At 40.5% G+C, this 21,321-nt stretch overlaps 2 long non-coding RNA genes across 2 annotated transcripts in view; both read right to left on the reverse strand.

Moving 5' to 3' along the window:
- The window catches only part of LOC144722735 (uncharacterized), a 63,554-nt gene extending 56,232 nt beyond the window's left edge, over positions 1 to 7,322 (reverse strand). Inside the window, exon 1 of the long non-coding RNA XR_013586087.1 lies at positions 7,101 to 7,322. This is a non-coding gene — a long non-coding RNA (uncharacterized LOC144722735). The remainder of the gene's footprint in view (positions 1 to 7,100) is intronic.
- LOC144722734 (uncharacterized) overlaps positions 1 to 21,321 on the reverse strand; it is a 214,610-nt gene that overhangs the window by 83,266 nt on the left and 110,023 nt on the right. The window lies entirely within an intron of this gene.

Raw genomic sequence — 21,321 nt, forward strand, 5'->3', positions numbered from 1 at the left:
TTCGGTGTCCTTGCATTGACTCTGTTCGTGGAGTTGACTTTTTATCGTTCGCAGAATGAACGCTCGCCTTTGCAAATGCACGGTGACGTGACGCCAAGACGGCATGCCACTGTATATGCGTCCTTGGCCGTGGCTGCTGGACGTGGATTAACTGGAATGTGCAGCCTTATTGCCGCAGCATCTCCTCAAGTTGCGTTCACGACGTATGTTGAACTCCATTTCGCACCTCACGTCGTCAACCGTGGTAATAGGAGGTCGCGTCCCACCATGCGCTAATTACATCGGAAGTTGTGCCGAGCATCTGGAGGTTTTTCCCAACTCGCGCATTCTCTCGACCCCCGGTGTTCAAGCCTGCGGTCTCCTGGAGGAGCGGGCACCCACTTGGCGAGGTCGCTTTTTTCTCTCCACGGAGTGGACGCGTGCCGACGGAGTGGACGGGCATAGAATTGGACGGTGCGACGCTTTGTGGGGCTCGATCAACGGCTTGCAATGTTCATTGGCACAAACAAGGGTCTGCAAACGAGGCCTGGTGGCGCAGCATGCCGCAATGATGCCGCCGATGCTGCTGCCAGATCCTGATGGTGCCCATCAATTCGTTTATACGAGTATGAGGTCTAAGTGGACGCACTTCGCTACAGGCGCCTTGCCCCCCCATGTGGAGTGACGTCACCTGCTCATGATTATTAATGAGGGGCGGGTCCATGTGGAGGACGTCACCTGGTCATTATTATTAATGAGGGGGGCTAGTCGACGTGGAGTGACATCACGCGCGTTACACACTGACATTCTTGGGTAAATATAGTAGTAAATCACCACCGAGCATTTAAAAACCAGTAAATCAGGTAATGGGAAAGTCAAGTCAAAGTTATTTATTGCTCAAATCAACATGGAGTAGGTACTCATCTCCTCTTTACAGCACTTATGTTATATAAATTCCTCATTACTATGGCAGGGGTGAGTTTATTCATAGGATGATCAAAGTGGTACTATATATTTTTTACTTTACCAGGTAAGGCCCACTGCTCTTTTTCAGAAACGGCCTGGTGACAAATGATAGCTCAACGAAGTGGCTAATCATGTGGATATTGCACGTTGGTAAATGTGGAGGGAAAAACCGGAGGACCTGGAGAAAAATCCACGTGACCATGGGGAGAGAGACACGCCAACTCCGAATATATAGGCATCAGGATTGGGATCGAACCCACGCGCTATTGTGTACCAGGCAAGGTAGTTAGCATCTCGCCACCGTGCTGCCCAACCCCAGAGCAATGATGGTCCGAATCAAACCCTAAACCAAGATTTGATCTTGCAAACTTTCACTCCTTACTCTAATGCTAAGCCACATGGCCAGTCGGTAGAAAATGTCAATGTTAAACGTCTTCTAAGAGGTCTGACATTGTTTTCTATGAACTATAGTTAGTTAAGTTTAATATACGGGGAAATAATGGCGCAGTGGTTAGCACATTGAATCTGGTAACTTGTGTTCGATTCCAAACCTTGGCTGACGTCGGTAGTGAGTGAGATCTGAAACAGTTCTGGGCGCTACCCTTCACCAAGCCACACTGCTGAGCAATCGATAAGTGTGAAATCATTTCACTTTAATATATTTCATATTCAATTTCTGATCCAATCCTAACCTCTTCCCCCCTTCACCAACCCGCACTAACCAACTTCATAAAGTATGGTTTAACAACCCCCATTGCCGACACAGCATGGAAATGCCTTCATCCAGTAGTGGGTAGTCAAAGGGTTCTACATTATGGCATTCATAGCAAATCAAACCAAAGAACTACCACGTTGAACTGTACACATTTATTGTCAGTTGCATCCATCCTGGGTTTAAAAATGACCGGTGATTATTGATTACAATAATGTTCTGAACGAACAAAAAAGGCAATTTGGATTGACATAAATGACGATGGTGTAGCCCTACAATTGGTTTCTCACCCCACTGCTGGTAGAAGGGAGTTCGAGAGAGCCCCTTTGGAGGGTATTTGGCCTACTCTTCCACACCGGTCAGACTTCTTGAAAGCAGAGTACCGTAGCCACACTACCCCATCACACTTGACCTGCTGATCGACCGATTACATTCCTGAGTGGGCAAAGGTGGTGGAATTTAACAAACTTGACCATTGTTTCAACTGCCAAGCTGGGAGATTGAACCAGGTCCAGTGTCCTGACCATTATACCGTGGTTGCCATCCTTATCATATTAAAATCAACAAAATATGATAACAATAAATCCGATATCAATATGAACATTCGTCTGGGAAATCCAGCCAATCCCTTAAATTCTTACTACATGGCTTTTTCAATGATATCAATGTATTGATCAACTCAATAGTTCTGATGGTCAAAGAAAGCTCATTAAAAATATGGGAAATTCAATTGAAAAACGGTCCTTGAACTAAATATTTTTTGCAGTTGAACCTGAGGCACAAGCAAGCCAACCAGCCTTAGATTGTCCACGGAGCAGACTGTGACATCATGTAGTCATCAGCTCACTCATGTATGGAGAGCCAAGGTTGTGAACTGCTTTGAAAATGAGGAAGAGCATTTGTAATTAAATCTGGTATTGAACTGGTTGCCAATGGATAAGTCTCAGGATAGACATTATATGATGAGTTGACTGTACGGGTAAGAATTCTGGCTGCAGTAATTTGGCATAATTGAAGACGATGAATATATTTATTGGGGAGTCAGGAGAGAAAGCATTATAATAATCTAACCCAGACATAATGAAGGCATTTACTAGTATCGCAACATCAGTATGTACCAACGATGGTCACAGACGATCCATATTGGAAAATGACAGCTAAGTGATGAATGGTGACCATCAGAGTTGAGTTCTCAGTAAAAAATAACACCTACGTGTATTACTGAAGAAACAGGTGCAATCATTGTATTATTAAGCAACCCAGAAAACCTCTTGATGGCAAACATGAATTGTAAACTCGTATACAAATGGAATAAATTTGGATGCTGCTATGGTAGAATAGTTAGCACACACTCGACGTGCATTCCAAAGGTCGGTCACCACTTTAATTTGATCTCCTGGCCGCAGCACTTGAATCGATGGGGCACGTTTCTGAAATCGCCTTGCCGATGTTCACCGAGCAGTGTGAAAGAGTACACCACAGTTCGTCGAGATCGGCAGGTCGTGTGGAGTGGGGTAAAATGTGGGTACTGCCACCTCAACCAATACATCTAGCCAGTGTGGAAAAGTAGGCCAAATATCCTCAGTCCTACCCAGGGCTGGATTCACCTATTTTTGCAGGTGCTCCTTTTGGCTCTCTATTCCACATTGAAGTAACAGCTGAGCGACGGTAGCAGGACCATCGGAAATTGTTTTATGTTTGAAGAACGATAACAGCATTCGTGACTTTGCCACATCTAAACCTAGGAAATGTTTGCTTAAAGAAATGATTGTAGTAAGTGATGTTTGTTTGATTAATTTAATGTACCTTGAGTCGAACAAAATTTGTTAATTTTACATGGGTGTATAAATGTCTTATGGCTTCATAATTTTTTCGTGCAATATGTATTACATACTTAGGCCATTTCCTCCAATTAGCCTGAGGCCCCATATGACCTTAATTCGGCCTTGGCCCTTCCTTTACCCAAAATTGCGTTCACCAACCTGCACTGAGTAGTACAGTTAGTGGGGAAGCATTCATCCAGCTGTGGATTGAGAAACGCCTGTCAATGGTTATACAATATATATGTGTTTTAAAAACTGTAATCATTGTCATTTCTATTGCAGTCTTAATAAAAAAAAGGGATTAAAGTTCACTTGTATAAAACGGCAATGTACTACTTACTGCACACATTTTCACGGCTGTATTACAAAGCTCTCCCGTCAGACGCGAGGCTGAACAACAACAAGAATGTGAGCCGGAAACACACAGGAGAGCCGAAGCAGTCAATTCTTTAACAACTGTGAATATAGTGAATTAACATGACTTGACGCAAGAAAGACCATTCAAAGATATGCGTCGTTGTCAGCAGTTGTGGTTGCAAGCGCTGAAATTATGAGTTCCCTTCACCGCCTCTGCAAATATCTTTATTGAATTAACCGATTATGTCATCCGAATGGAACTCCATTTTACAATGAAGACATTTGCACTACCACAAGCACCGGTGGCAGGCTTGCTTATAAACACAAAAATATCTATATTTTGAATAATTTGATATATAATTTAACATTCTCACAATGATAAAAAAAAAACTGCTCTATGAGTAATCTTAAAGGCTTTTTATCTGAACGAAAAAGAACATTCTATCATATTGCCTCATTCATAGTCTCTGCATTCGCTCATTTTTTTTTACTTGACTTTATTTCAAAAGCAACAACAATACAATTAAACACAATAAGTTCCATGTCGATATTCTGTGGGCGATTCATTAAATATAAATCCACATGCAGTACTTTACACATTTACAAATGCCTACAAAAAAAATAATTATTGTTTGAAAAAAATTGGCAAGACTGTTTGTACTGCACCTAATAATATTATTGACTATTTATTTCTCTCTCGATATTATGCCATCAGGTTATCCAGATAATGTTATGACCTGCTAAAGTTTGGCAACCTTCAATAGACTTCTCTTTAGTTAGAGGGGAAAAATAAAGAAATTTGTCAATTTAACACGATACATTTTTGTCTCGCACAATTATAAGCCAGCGTAGTGCATAATAGGGCGTTACATTTTTAGCCACCGGTGATGACCTTTACATTGATGTATGGCGCGTTAGGCGACAATGTAGTTTGGCCAATGTTAAGCCCAGCTGCCTTTGTCTTCCAGCAATGTCAAACACAGCGTGGCAGGTACGCAGTTTCAAGGTAGACTAACCCTTGGGGTGTGCCCTCATCATACGTGGTAGCCAAGTAGATGTCATTTCACACGTTTTTCTAATTGGCGATTTACTAAAATAGAGGTCACCTAAGCAACAATGCATTAGGCTAACTGCTACACCACACACACACGCGCACACACGCACGAAACATTTCACGGACACGCAAACATGCGTGCATGCTGCCTTCTGTTGCCCTCCTCTCGATTTGTTAGAGTAACCTAATAACACAGCACCACGGAGCAATGTAATTAAATTCCAAATGCGACCCCTTTGTGCTTTTAAAAAAAGAAACCTGCCAATTCATATTTGTCCCAAGCCGGTCATGTGAAAAGGTCAGATTTATGAAGCCCGTTGGCCCTTGCGCTGATGTATATCAGCCACCTCTCTGCCTACACACTCCCCTTGCTTGTAAGGCACATACATCCACGTCAAGAAACTGTCCCGAAAATGAAATTATTCCAAGAAAGTGGCCCCCCGTTTCATTTCTATTCCGCACAAAATCTGGTTTGCCTTGCAACCGTGATGCAGTGTAAAATGAGATTTAAGCCGGGGAGCTCGTGGGCAAAAATCTGGTTACGCATTGTGGGAATTGGCCCAAAATGAGATTTTGGAGAATGGGATAGGGAAAGTGAGAGAAAGAAAAAGGCAGGCAGAGACAGGTCCGTGTAATGCCAGGCAAAGATATTCACAGATCTGAAACAAAACGGGAAAAAAATATGTAATAATGAAAATAAAATTAAATGAATGGCAATAGGAAATATAGCTTTATTAAAATATGAAAATTATAGCAACAGATTCAAAGGATAGCAAAATATTGTGAGGATACTAATGGAATTAAAAAGTACACAAATAAAATAAATATAATATAAAGGAGAAGAATAGAAAACACTTTTTTTTCGAGTGAGTAAAACATCTTTAATAAAGGAATATCTTCACTCCTAAGCCAAAAGTCAGGTAAGTTATGCCTCAAAAATAAAAGAGGTCAGTTTTTCAAGTCATATGTGAACTATGTTGGAGAACTGTTATTTATTTACCAACACCTCCAACTTTTAAAGCAGTGAAGTTTACTTTTCTTATAGTCAAATCACAGTATGCGTGTGAATGTATGCATGTCAACATAATACTCCACAATATTTTCAAATGGAGGATAGGATCAAAATTCCACACAAAAACTACCATTCCAGGGATTTTAATTCGAAAAAACTTGTATATGAGCATCTTGAAGTGTCTATGTGGGGCATGCTGCATGTTTGTTCCAGATCTTTGCTGTAAAATTCTGGAGTGGTTAATGGTCATCATTGTCAGCAATGATCAATCCACTGCTGGATCAGGGAACCTCCATATGCCATCACAATCTCACTCGATTCTATGATCCCACAATCTATCTCATTCCTGCAGAGCTGTGGACAGCCTCGGAGTGTGTAAGTGGTGGTGACGCAGGTCTCTAATCCTCACGCTGTGGAGGCAAAAGTTGGTGGATCGCACACGAGTTATGAAGCTCCCTTCCCGTCCTCCTCACACCTGAGTTGTGGTCTCTCTCTTCCAGAGTTAGCGAATACTCTGCGGCACGCTGTAAGCACTGAAACTATTGCCATATTAATATGATCACAATCACCAATTCGTTCCCGAGAGACATTTCAATAGAGCGATGAGGTTATTGCAGTCAGATAGACGGATAATGTTATTATATGCATTTCACAAATAACGTGCATTCGTAAATTAATTCTCAATTTTATATTAAACGGTAACATCACTAATATCTTGTCAAGATACTGTTAGAAATGAAGCCACACGTCTTAGTGGGATGCGCTCGATAATATACATTTTGGCATTCAGTAATAGTTATATTTTACCCAGGTGTGCCTCACTGAATCTAAACGCTATTTTTAAGAAGGGATGCTTATCCAATTTAATGATGTATTACTTTGTATGTGTAGAAATGTGTGTTCAACTTCTTTTGCACCGTACGTAGCCAACTGTGCTAATCGAAGGTGTGGGGGAGAGGACAACAAACTTCACACAAAAATCAGTTCTAAAGAAATAAGTTTTCAATCAATATTTAAAAGTGCATAGCTCCGGTGGCTTCCTAATATCGGAAGGAAGAGCGTTCCAGACCGCCGCAGAAGCGCAAATGAAAGCGCTTCGTTAGAAAGAAAACCCACGCGCACACAAGAAGATTGGACTCAAATGTCTGCACAGGCAGGTTCACATGATACGTTTAGAACTGCTATCTGCCGGCTCACCTTTCAGCCCAGTGGGGGGATAGGAAGCTTCACAACTCGAACCACCAAGTCGTGCCTCCACAGCGATGCAGAATGCTGCAGATGATGATAACATCAAGACTCAAGGACCCCCCTGAATCAAAGGATTATTCTCAGAGTGCACGGACAAGGGTCCTTTTTGCTTGGTATTCTTGCGATGTTCAAAAACGCTGCTGCTTTGGTCACATGCTGTTGGTTTTGCATTCGTACGGACTCGCCGTACGTGTCATTTGAGGGACGAATGTAACATTAAGCACCATACTCATTTAATTATCCCCTTCCCCAAACAATGGCTTGATGAGTTATCACAATTTCACGGTCCCGATTGTACTCGAGAATGTAATCATTCCCGTCTCGTTTTCCACCCCCTCGTTTGTATTGATTCTTCTGTGTTGCTTCCGTCTCGCCCGCCCCATTAACCCACCTGTTAATATAATTTACGTTATTAATGCGCATATAATTTATGTAAATTGAAAGTGATCGATTCTAACACGCGCAATTAGATTCACGATGTACAATCGGGAATGTATGTTAATCGATGTAATCGATGTATCGGGCACATGCCAAATGAGAATTGGCAGTTGCTCTGGCCAACTCGAGGCTCGATAGCTAACCATCTTCCACAAGCTTTGCTGTTTTCATTGTGAGGTGGGGGAGTTTGTTTACACAGTGGCTGTGTAAAGGACAAAAACGTGGAGCAGCCAGCAACCATCAGCAATGCCAAAGGTATAATGGATAAGAGTTAACACGTTTCTAGAATGGAACCCATGGTAACACTGTATAACATATTTGTATTTATTTTTCGTTCCTGTGTAGTAAGTATTATTTCCTCATTGCTTATGCCTCAAAACTACAGAAAATGGCTGAAATTCCCCAGAAACTTTGCTTTTGTGAACAGGACAATGATATTTTGAAATTTACCTATTTTCCAGAACATTCCAGATAGATTCAGTGCTGAATAAACTTGGAGTAACTTCTAGAACATTCTAGAACTTTCCAGTAATATAAATAGTAATATAAATACAGGGGCCTTAAGCCCACCAGTTCAGTTTAGTTCCAGCTGCCTAAGTGCAAGCATCCGGCAGATGCATTTTTCTATGTCTGTGGGCAATTTATCAAGACAAGAGCGAAAAAGTACTCTGTGGAAGCATCTGCTAAGATGTGTGAGGCCTACAAGGCATATTTTGGCATGCCTGTCGGAGATCAAGACAAATCCTGGGCACCTCATTTCACCTGCGAGCAATGCAAAAAACTCTGGAAGGTAAGATGGATAATTGTTGCTTGGAATTTTATGTTATAAAATTTGTAGAAGTTTTTAATTTTTAAATGTTTTACAATTTTCTTAAAAAAGTATATATCATATATGAAAAATGTTTCAAGAATCTCTTACACATTTAAATAAATGTATTTTTGTAGGATGGTACAGAGGGGAAAAGAGAGCCATGAAGTTCGCTATCACAATAATTTGGCGGGAACCACTGACCACTCAAGCAACTGCTACTTCTGCATGGTGGACCCTTCCAAACGTCGGACTGGCAAGAATGCACCGGCTATCACGTATCCAGACGTTCCTTCATCCATTGCCCCGGTGCCACACTGCCATGAGCTCCCCGTACCCACTCCTCCGGAGAGAGCAGCCATCTTTAGAAGAGAGCAGCAAGTCAGAGAGCAAGGAAGACGTAGATCCAGATGACTATTTCAGAGGTGGAGCTGAGGAGAGAAACCCATATTACCAGTGGCGGCTCCTGCAAAATCTCTCAGGGGGGGGCAAATGTCTGGATGATTGATAAGGATAAGGTCCACCCATGCAATGGATAAATTAACAGCTTAAGCATGTAAAGGCAACTTCACTTCTTTAATATTAATGAAAAATAAAGTGACTCTTACAATACATCTTGTTTGTTTCTATACTCACTATTAAAACAAACCACTCAAGTTTATTTTATTAAAGATTCCACTAGGTGGCGACAAATTATATTGTTGGATGAAACGTGCTTACGTATGATGACGTAAGCACGTATAATGACGTAAGCACGTTAGGGCGAGCCCTCCCGGAAGCCATAGAGAATGCATTGCAGCGCCCCCGTTCGAAAAAAAACATCTTTGAATGTAAGTCTATGGGACCACTCGGGGCGATTCTCAGCTGGAGGGAAATCGCCCAAAAAGAGGCGGTACTCCACAGAACGTAGCATGACGCTGATTGGACTATATCCAGAGGCACGTGACGGCTAGCGTGACTCTGTGGTTGAATGACATTGGTGGTGTGTCGCCCAATCGCCCTAATGAAGAAACCGCCCCTGCATACTACCCCAACCAAAAAGACCTCAACGACTTGATCAAAGATCTTGGTCTCACCAAGTCCAACGCCGAGCTTTTGACGTCTAGGCTCAAGCAGTGGAACTTGTTGAATGAAAGTGTGCAAGTCACAGATCAGAGGAAGTGTCACCAACCTTTTTGCAGCTTCTTCACCCGTCAAGATTTGCTCTGCTTCTGCCACAATGTGACCAGTCTGTTCGAGGCAATCGGAATCGCCTGTAACCAGAATGAGTGGCTCTAGATTTGAAGCTTTCGTGACTGCAAGGATTCATATTCTTAGGTGTTTTCGGTAAAGTCACGTAGGTAAAAAATTAAAATTAATGAGTGGCGCCTCTTCATTGCCAGCTCATCCAGGAGCCTCAAAGCTGTGCTGCTCCATATTGGTAACAAGTACCCGTCCCTGCCCCTGGCTCACTCGGTGCACCTCAAAGCGGATTGCAACAGCATCAAGACCTTGCGTGGATGCCTTGAAGTATGATGAGTACGGCTGGGAGGTCATCGGAGACTTCAAAATGGTGTCATTCCTGATGGGTCTCCAAGGCGGTTTTACAAAGTTTCCCTGCTATCTTTGCCTTTGGGACAGCAGGGACACCAAGGCGCACTACCACATGCGGGACTGGCTACAGTGGACCGAGTTCTCTGTGGGGAGGAACAATGTCAAGTGGGAGCCACTGATGGACCCCCGGAAGGTGCCGATGCCACCACTGCACATCAAATTGGGCCTTATGAAACAATTTGTCAGAGCTGTAGATAAGGAGTCGGCAGCCTTCAAGTAACTTCAAGACTTCTTTCCTAAGCTGTCTGAGGCAAAGGTCACAGCCGATGTCTTCGTCGGACCACAGATAAAGAAGATCCTGGAGTGCAATGAATTCCCCAAGAAGCTCACTAGTAAGGAGAAAGCGGCTTAGAACAGCTTTGTCGCAGTGGTTCGTGGCTTCCTGGGCAATCACAAGGTGAAAAACTATGTGGAGCTGGTTGAGACTGGTGAAGAACTACGGCACAATGGGCTGTAGGATGTCCCTCAAAGTCCATATCCTTGATGCTGATCTTGATAAATTCAAGGAGAACATGGGAGCGTACTCGGAGGAGCAAGGCAAGCGCCTCCACCAGGATATACTGGACTTTGAACGCTGCTACCAAGGACACTATAACGAGAACATGATGGGAGACGACATTTGGGGGCTGATTCGTGAAAGTGATTTACAGAAAAATCGTAAATCTCGAAAAGCTACTCACTTCTAAATCTTTTGTAGATATTTTGTATAACTTTAGTATAAATACATGTTAATTTTGATTCATATGTTGTTGTTTTCTGATTTTATGTGAACGAAAAGACACAAATTCGCCAGTTTTCTCATCGAAAACAGGTACATTTCAAAATATCAATGTCCTGGTCACAAAAACTAAGTTTTTGGGGAATAATAGCCATTTTCTATACTTGTTAGGAATAGGCAATTAGGAAATAAGACTTACTACCCAGGAACAACAATTGTGTTACATAGTGTAATTTTTATCAAAGGACCTCCCCAGTCAACCGTTAGCTTATCGTTGGCATTTAATTAAACAACATTTTTTAATCTTTCTCTTTCTCACAAATGCACCACAAAAGACACTAATTTACGTCAACAAAACTCACACATTTTATGTCACATTATCATAATTTGTATTATGCAAGAGGCTTCCAAGTTATTTGAAGATAATTGTGATTCACTTTAGGCAGATAACATTCAAACTGTCAACATTAATGCCGGAGAGAATTGGACATTGAATTTGAGTGTTGAAGGAAATTGTGTATTTGTACGTTTAAGCAAACATGAACCACGTGGCACCACGAAGCCAGTTGTATAATTGCATTGGATTATTACTCGTGGTTAATACTGGTCAAAACGCTTCTCAAGTCTGATTACTATACATTTACGATTAATAATGAATGCACGAATAATGACATTATTACCAACATTGTTAACTCAACATTCACAAATTAAACCGTTACAAAATAAATGATGAAAAAAATCTCAAATGCGCACAGCCGTTATATAAATCAGGGAAATAACCATTTATAACGCCACACTATATTAGCATGACCGTGGTTTGTACACACATCGTGTTGAGCATCACAAAAAGCATCAACTATAAATATATTTATCACTCTTCATAGTTTAACAAACGTAGGACCTTGAAACCCCCTTTATGTCTGCTCCCCATCTCATCATGAGACGGCTGAAGGAAACCAGGAGTGACAAGTAAAGACACCAAGTAAAATAGAGTAATTTAGAAGCCAGAGCGACTGCAGACATGCAATTGAGCCACAAGTAATAAAACAACATTTAATATCACACTCCAAAATGTAGCTGCTAAGCCGATTGCATTTGATTTACTGCTGTTTTCTTCTTCCCTTGTACTAAAACTATTAAATTGCTTGTTATTCATATCTGTAACATAGAAAAAAAATTATCCATTACTTCACCAGAAATTATGATGCAATATGGATGCATGTGAGTACCTGAAGTGGTGGGTAAAAATATCGCCACTGGGATGGTCGGGCGTGGATCTGGCCACCCTTGCTAACAGCACTTGCCCCAAAAGTCTGTTAAGGCTATAGGAGGGATCTTTGTCTGTGTGTGTGATGTGTTTGTGTGTCTGTGGTGTTTAAATGCAGCTAACATCTCAAGAAAAAAAGAAGGCCTTGAGCCTGGACTTGGACAGGGGGCAGGGATTTGACAGCACGGATGGCTGGGGGAAGGGAGTTCACGACGACAGCAAAAAGAAAATGAGTGACGTTACACTGAGCAATGATTGTCTGGGGGCCTTTTATATTAAGCCTTCGTTCCTGCAGTGGACAGAGCGTGGAGGGGAGTAGAGGGAGATGAGAGGGGAGAGGTAGGAGAGTGTGTGGAGGGGAGTGAAGTGAGATGAAAGGGGAGGGATAGGAGAGTGTGTGGAGGAGGGTAGAGGGAGATGAGAGGGGAGAAGTAGGCAGGGGCAAGTCCATTGAGGATCTTGACGATGGTGTGGGGGGAATTGTAGTATTCCTGGTGTGGGTGAGAAGTCCGTCAGCAGCATTTTGGGTGACCTGGATTTTGGGGATGAGACATTTTGGGAGGCTGTCGAGAAGAGAGTTGCGATAGGTGATTACAGATTTCATGGAGGCATAAATGAGGATCTCAGCAGTAGCTGAGGGTGAGCAAATGGCGGATTTAGAGAAATGTTGCGCAGATGGAGGGATGAGGTCCCGCCAAGTTGAGTAATGTGGGAAGAGAATGAGAACTTTGTTAGCGATGAAAACTCCCAAGGTTCCACACATACTGCCGGTGGAATATTTACGTTTTGGAGGTGCACACTCAAGCTGAGAGTCAACTATTCGCTGAGGAGGACCACTTCTGGTTTGTAAACATATAGCTGGAAGTCATCGTCACCATGCCAACATGAGATCGCATGAGAGTGGACAGTGAAGGTTTAGTTCATGGAAACAATGGGATACCATCTACATTTCCAAATAAGCACATTCCTTATTTGGAAATGTAGAAGGCACCAACGTGGAGGATTACCCAAACGTATTAAATGTATTATTTTATTATTTCACTTCTACGTGACTTTACTGAAAGAACCAAGAATATGTATAAAATGTTTTTTTTGACATGTAATTACGAATTTAACATTCCCATTCAGACAAATTAAATCATAAGACTATAACCGGGCTATCCGATTATTTAACTTACAGTAGTCGATCGCTCTACTGATTATTGGTTAGATTAATCGACCACTCGGATAGCAAGAAAATCGTAAGCATATATTTTTAAAAAGAGTATCGCCTCTGTCACCTAAGTGTGCTGCCGGACAGGAAGTAATGAATGGGGTTTGGTGACATCATCGGCCGCATCACGGTGGGTGTGTGGCTCGAAGATGGGTTTCCTGCCTTCACGAGTCGGGATATTATAGGCGGCCATCTATCTTTTAAAGGGGCCCAAGTATTATGTTACAATACAGCACAGGTATCCCTGACTTTACGAACGGGCTGCGTTCTTTAAAAAAGAGACACGTAAAAGAAAATTTGGTGAATCACAATAGCTTTCCCCATTTAATTTAATACACAAATTTTGGGATGTGTTTCAGACAGTCGTTCCAACTTTGTTCCTAACTTAAAAATATACACCTATATCACTTTTCACAAAAACCAAAAACAACAAAAATAACATAAATGTTCAAAAAATTAATGATATTGAATTTTAAATAAAAAATGATTAACCTTTTCAAGGAAACTTGCCAAAAGATCTACATTTTGGAATAAACGGAAAGGTGATGTGGAGGCGTTGCTGTTGACACCGTGATGCTGTTGCTGATGGATGACACAGCCTCCCGGCCGCTGCTCCTTGTTTGATGATCTCACGGCGCGTGGCCGTAGTGAAATTTTATGAACGCGGAAATTTGATTTCATCAATCGAAAAGTGTCCACGATTTGTCACTTTCGTTCACGCGAAATTTTGCAAACCGAGTGTTCGTAAATCGAGGGATACCTATCATTAATTATAATTTGTAGTCGAATAATCAACTTAACTGACCAATAATCCCTCTCCTACTTAAGATTATTCAGGGATTTGTGGAGTTAGAAGCAGCTATTCTTTAATAAACCCAAACAAAATAGTTTTCATTTTTGGTAGATGATACTATTTTTTTCATATGCCTATTGAGTCTTTGCTTCCAAACTACTCTATATAAAGATTTATAAGGCCAAACAAAGGCATATGCATGCAGGAATAATGCAATAGGAGTTATTGCTGAGCCATTTTGAATAATATTTTCAATTCATGGAATCTAGGGCTGTGCTAAACTTTAATTATTGTCTCTGGAGCTGAAACTGCTTCAGAAAGCTGCAGAATTTTACAAGATGAAATTTTTGGTACATTATTTTTACATCTATATTAAATAAACTTATTTAAATTAAGCCATTATTTGTTGTGTATTGTCATTTCATCCATTTGTTGACTCATTGGTTACCAGATGGTTATAAAGGTTACTAAATCTCCATCTGTGAAAATTAATAAAATATGGAAACTTTATGAAAATTCATGCTAAAAATTTGGACGATGAAGTCTTACCCATTTGTTTTTTTCAAAGTTTAACTGATGATAATTTTTAATTGTTAGCTTTTGCAACCTTAGACTGGCATAACCAGGCCTGCATGCCTTGCACATACACATACGGTAATGGATATTTAAATTACCACTTGAAGTAAGGTTATGTTATCTTCAGCACATTGCATGCAAAGATTTTTAAATGTCACCTCAAAAATATGAATGTAATTTTCATGGCAGCTCAACTTGTTAATTTTATCACCGACTAATTGGCTTAATAACTAATTCCGTTCTATTGATTAGTTTATGAATTGCTTGAATATCGCACTCGGAAAAGACTGGCGTATTATGGAAAAAGTTAGGAAAACATGTCTCTTTTAATCTTCTGCAGGGAGTTAATGGGGATGAATCCATGGAAACCTTAAATATTTGTTTAATCCTCTGGCGGAAAGGAAGGGAGGGAGATTCAATGCAATATTATGGCAGCGGGCTTTTAATTAATAACACGGTAACATTTTTTCGAAGTCACATATATTTGATGGGCAATTTAAAATGCTGTTAAGCTGGCAGCATAACTCATTGCAGTAATTAAATGTCCACAGTAATTGTCACTAACCTTTTCACCAATTGTATTGTGGTCATTTCCAGCAGCCACTGTCTATGCTGCTGAAAGAGGGGTTTTTTTTCAGGCAAAATTTGGACGGCTAACAAATTAGGGCGCCAGTCGGATTTGTGGATTGCACGAAATCGTGATTGGTGCAACTGTTGTATCATAGATGCTGTGAATTAGACAAACGCCAAAGAATTGAAGAATACGTGGGTTAAAGGATTAAGTATTGAGTTTCCAAGAGAAGCACACTTGGTGGAAATAGGTAACTGTTTCTGCGAATCACGTACAAGCACAACAACATGACAATTGCACAGTCCTTTTAGCAAATCGCTGAAATTTTGACTGCATTTTGAGCATTGGCCTGTACGTAGATACATAGGGAATGCAGTGTTTTGATGACATTGTCATGCTTTATTAACAAACTCACTGATAAAACTGCTACAAGGATGTTGTCTTTGTCTTTCACTTACTACTGTTTGTTATTATTATTGTTAGTCAAGTCACGCTGGTAGAAACATCATGGCCATAAAACCGCATTAGTCAAATGCAGAGAAGGCAGAATATAGCTGCAGTCGTAGAAAAAGAAAACAATTGGGCTCAAATAACCATTTCCCGTAAAGGTGGGGAAACATGATTGTTTAATAATTGGTTCTTTACCCTTCTATCTGGCAACAAAACTGACACCTTTTTACAAGGAGTCATGTTTGCATAGACCGCAATACCTGCAGTCATAATACAAACGAAAGAACAGAACTCTGATAATGTGCACTGTCCTTAAAGTTGATTGGTCCACACCCGAGACAGCTTTCCTTAGAGCCTAGTCTCACATGGGTTGGACCAGATGACGCCAAAAGGCGCACAACTCAAAGACAATGCACCATCAGAGTATGAGAGCTCGGAGTAAGCATTTACACCATTGGTACCTCATTTGCCAGTAAAAATATAATAGTTTTTTTACCCTTTTATCTGGCAACAAAACTGACACCTTTTTTCGAGGAGTCATGCTTGCATAGACCACAATACCTGCAGTCATAATGCAAACAAAAAACATAACTCTGATAATGTATGCACTGTCCTTGAAGTCAACATTCTCAGAGTTATGTTTTTGTTTGCATTATGACTGCAGGTATTGTGGTCTATGCAAACATGACTCCTCGTAAAAAAGGTGTCAGTTTTGTTGCCAGATAGAAGGGTAAAGAACCAATTATCATATTTTTACTGGCAAATGAGGTTCCCATAGTGTATATGATTGTTTAAATTGAGCCCCTGAATGTTTCATCTTGGTCATGCCTAGGGCCATATTGTTGAAAAGGTAGAAATATATGAAAAAGGTAGAAATATATGAAAAAGGTAGAAATATATGAACGTTTCTTTTTTTAACAAGCAAAATAACAATAATCAAACCTGAGCAAAGCCCCGTCAGACTGTTGGGGACAGTGCTTTTGTAAAACAACTATAATGACCAAGTAAGAAGTGGGTTTCATACGACTGACATTTTGAACACGCATGTCAACAAATGTGTTTCGATGGTATGCAAATGTATATACACTACGCTGTGGATAAGCAGACAATATGTCATATATCTACATATACTCTGTGTTCATTTAGCATCTATTCGGACGTGAATTCTTCACAATTGTGAAGATGTGTTGCTCAACCTGAATACGATTTCATTCAGAAGCTCTATCCATGAATTTGACCTCCTGACAGAGGGCAAACAAATTGTAAATTCAGGACTGATCATTAGAAGGGAAAAAAAGTCATTATTGTAAAAATAAAAACCAATCCAGATAAAAAATATACAAAGGGCAAAACATATCCTGATACACTTTGGCACACTTTGGTGATTTAAGCATGCATGTTTAATGTTTATACACCGTAGTGAATATTTTTTTTTAAAGTGTTATAAGCTTATCTCCCCCGTGATATTGTGTTGTCCTCTGTGATGTTTTAGCACATTCTGCAGCCATGATTACAGAATCGGCTTCATTTCACTCTGAAAGGACAAATATGAATTTGTTCCGCTGTTATTAAACGTTAATTAAATCGCACTTTCATCTCGAGTGCGAAAGAACTGTCATGAACAGCGCATATCCCAAACGATGTTTACACTTTGTTTTTTTTCCTAGTACAGTGCAGTGCAGTGTTTTATTTTTAACGTGAGAATATTTTTGCGGAGACGTAAAAACACAAGACGCAAATAATTGTAACCTTTGCTTTTAATCTTTAATGCAATTTTGGGGGATTTTGTTGGTTCCAAAAATATAACTCGTAGTGATACAAACGCCTCTGCATAATTCCAAAAAATCACTCTCAGCACTAATTCTTTTTTTATGCTCTAAGCACGCTCGTTACTGAGCTTATCTGCCCAACGATAGCCACTTGGAGGCACTGGATGGCAGGGAAGAGTGGTCAGCGTGACTCGTTCTGACCGCAGCCTGGCCACGGACAGATTAGGCGGAGTGAATTAATGTGCTAAGATCAGTTTTGCGTCAGCCCCACCACCACCACACCACCTCTCGGCTCACGGCGTTTAATCTCGATGCACGGTAATGGACTTGAGGAATTGCAATGGAGAGCCGTGATCTCCGCTTCCCAGAGACAGGGAGAGGGGGGCAGAGAAAAAAACGGTAGTCTTGTCCACGCTGTAAAGGTCGCCCGTGACATCTCCATTTGTTGAGGGGCTGCGATAAATTAAAGTGTGAGCCCAACAAAGACAGGCACTCGTTTTGCTACATTTCAGATGAAGAAAGCACGAGGAGTGGGGGGGGCTGCATAGAAAAAGGGCAGGAATCACTGCAAAAGCCGGCTCTAAATTTACAATGACAGAGAGGTAATTGGATGATACTAGATTTACCTGCTTTTTTATTTAAATTAATTGACGGTTGCTCTCCTTTTGCATGCAACAGACAGTAGTTAGGCTCTAGCATATTGTCAGTTCATACGTAAAATTCTATTCATGAATTATACAACACCTAATTAACCTTCTACTTATGTTGACATGCTAAAATGTGTGAATTTCACGTCATTTAAACAAAGTGAATTTTGTTCCGCATCAATAAAAAATGCACTACAAGCAAACTAATAATAATCCCAGGCAATAACAATCTGCATAATAAGGATTTAAATGTTTTTTTTTTACTGTGTCAATATTTTCTGTTTTTGCAAAATGCTTTATGTCAACCAATGAATTCACAGGCCGTGTCAATCCAATGCTAGAGGAAAGAAATCCCACGTTGCATCGGTAAGGGGATCTTTTTGACCATACTTCACCATGCTGGTTAGTGTGTGATGGTTGAAGTGATGATGATAATTGTGGTGGCAATGCCGGTCGTGATTATGGTAGTGATGATGATAGTGATAAGGTGATAACAATAAAAATAATTATAATGACAATAGTTATAAGGGTTATAAGGGTGATGACGATGATGATGTGCATGTTCTGAAAACATTAATATCCTCAAATATGCTTCATGCACAAAGAGGTGACATCACAAGACTATGCTGGCTGAACTTGGTTATTAACATAAATACTAAAAATATAAATTATATTCCCCACCAATAGAAGTGGTAATACAATGCAAGATGCTTTTAATTAAATACTCCACTCACACGGATTCTATAATGAGAAAATTCAACACAGATATGCACCAACGCTAGCCTGCAGATATAAAACAGCAAACAATTTCAATGCACTTAACTGCAAAAAAAATCACTGTTAATTAAAATTAGGATAATTGAGATAGCCAAGTGGCTCACGGGGCTAATGCCGTGTCAGGGTACACTTTGCTGGTGCTGCTGAGATGTAAGAACGTAGAACTTCTTTCGCACCGTACGTAACCAACCGTGCTGAGCGGAGGTGCGGGGTTGACTCTGGGCAGCCGCCTGTCCTCAAGAGTGGACACAGAATGCACTCCTATCATTTTTTTGTATTGTTTGTTGAAATGTTCTTACCCTCTCCGACTGGATATCTGTGAAAAAGAGCTTAATAGCTCATCGGATTCCTCCCGTATAAATACATATTTTGATTCTGAATGGTCGCAAATTACTGAACACAACAAACAACAAAAGACTCCATCACATTAAATTAGTGGGTTTTTTTTTCTTATTTTAATTAGCTTATTTATATATATATAAACCACAGTTTGATGTTCGAAGCATAATCCTTGCAGGGCATTAATTCTAGATTTGAAGCTTTCGTGACTGCAATGATTCATATTCTCAGGTTTTTTCGGTAAAGTCACGTAGGTAAAACATTAAAAGTAAGGGCATATGCAAAGTGTGCTCCTCGTATGGATAAAGAGGCCTTATTAGGAAACTCTAGGAAGAGTTTGGTGATTTCATGTTCATTATAAGATGCCGATAGCACAATTGAATTAAAACTGGGAGGTATGAAAGCAATAAAGGATGCTAATTTAAATACGATAGCAATCTCTGCTTATCACCATCTCACAATTCCATTCTCAACCTTTCTGCAATCCAAATCCCCTTTTTAAACAATAAAAACTTAATGTTTTTGTTCATTTGAACCTTATGGCGGGACCCCGGGGTCCGATTAGCCTCCGGCTCTCATGTAAACATTATAATATAATGTAAACAAAAACTTTGCTCTTTTTCACCAATGCGTTTGAAGGATGGTGGCAAGTGTTGTCCTGTTACCTATGCCTTTAAAACTGAAAACTACTTACCTGCAGTACCTCTATTTAAATACACTATCGAAAACATTATTTACACCCTTCTGTCAATCATCGTGTTTCTCAGTGTGGATTTGTGAACACACTTTGTAAACAGAACATAAAATAGTACGCGTTTTCAATGCGCTGTTCATATTGTAACAAGCGTTTATACCAATGTTACTCTACAGAGTAATGGGTCGCCGCCCCGCTTATCCGCATTGATACGAGCGGTATGTGGGGACTACGGCTTAACCGCAAAAAAAAACCTATCTGCACAGATGCATACGGACAAGAGAAGTATTATCAAACAGGATGAATTAACGGTGCAACGCATCTCATCTGTTAAATATCTGCAGGTAATAGGATTGTCATCGATTGATCCCTGCTGCAGATATTGGTAGGTCACAAATAAAAATGTAGATAAGAGAGCAGTTTCACTGTATTATGCATACCGTTATGACAAATAAAGGACTTAAGTCGCGTAGGGAGTTTGAGCAGCTTTGGATAAGACTTATGATCCTGCCCGTACCCGAGCATGGAGTGCAGCATTCGCTTGTTCAGCGCTTCTGCATTCGTCCTCGCCGCTGCGCTTGGGACATAACAGAACAATTCGTGCCAGGCGGGTCGCGGTGTTAATGTGCGCGGTGGGACGAAGTCGCAAAAAATAAATTAATTAATTACGATTTTGACTTCCGATTATTCGGGACCCCGGGGTCCCGCCATAAGGTAAATTAGCTCTAATTTGGATAGGTCAACGAGCGTACTAATCAACAATTGCTTGCTATAAAGTTTAATTACACTCTCTGCTTTATGGCATTCATCATTAAGTGCCCCGCAAATTATGAAAATCCAGCAGTTCTGTATTTAATCTCTCTCGTTTATTATTATTCTGCTTCTTCTATACAGCAATCTTGCCATCACCCAACCCTGATTCCTCAGCTCGAGAGACAGTCTGCTAACCATCTCTTTTACTGATGGCACAGTGCCCAAGCAGACTGAACAGACATTGTCAATTGCGGCGAGACCTTTGCCATTATGGGAAATGTTATCTGAGCTCATGTCATGGTGTGTTGGTGGTGGTGGTTGGTAAGACACTAACCAGTAGCCTCTCCCATTGTTTGTGCACGAGTTTTATCTGCCTTGGATAAAACTACGATATGGGTCCTAAATACGTCTACATATCATGTAAGCCAATGGTTAAACGTAAGCTACCAATAAAAATGTATTTATGCCTGTGGTCCAATTGTAATTAAATAGGTCCAATGTTCGTCAATGAGCCCTTGTGTAGCCTATATGGGACATGGTAGTCTGTGGGTATAAATCAGAATCAGAGTATTGATATATACTGGAGGAATGCAATGAGCTATTAAGCTCTTTTTCACAACACTACAACGACAAAACAACAATATAAAAAACACGATAGGACTGCAAAGTACAACAAATTAAACAAATCACTTAAACATATATACAAATACAACTAAACTATGTTGTTATCTTACCAGGTAAAGCTCACTGAGCCATTAGCTTAT

Source organism: Lampetra planeri, chromosome 15, assembly GCF_965212315.1.
Source record: "Lampetra planeri chromosome 15, kcLamPlan1.2.h2, whole genome shotgun sequence".
Lineage (NCBI taxonomy): Eukaryota > Metazoa > Chordata > Hyperoartia > Petromyzontiformes > Petromyzontidae > Lampetra > Lampetra planeri.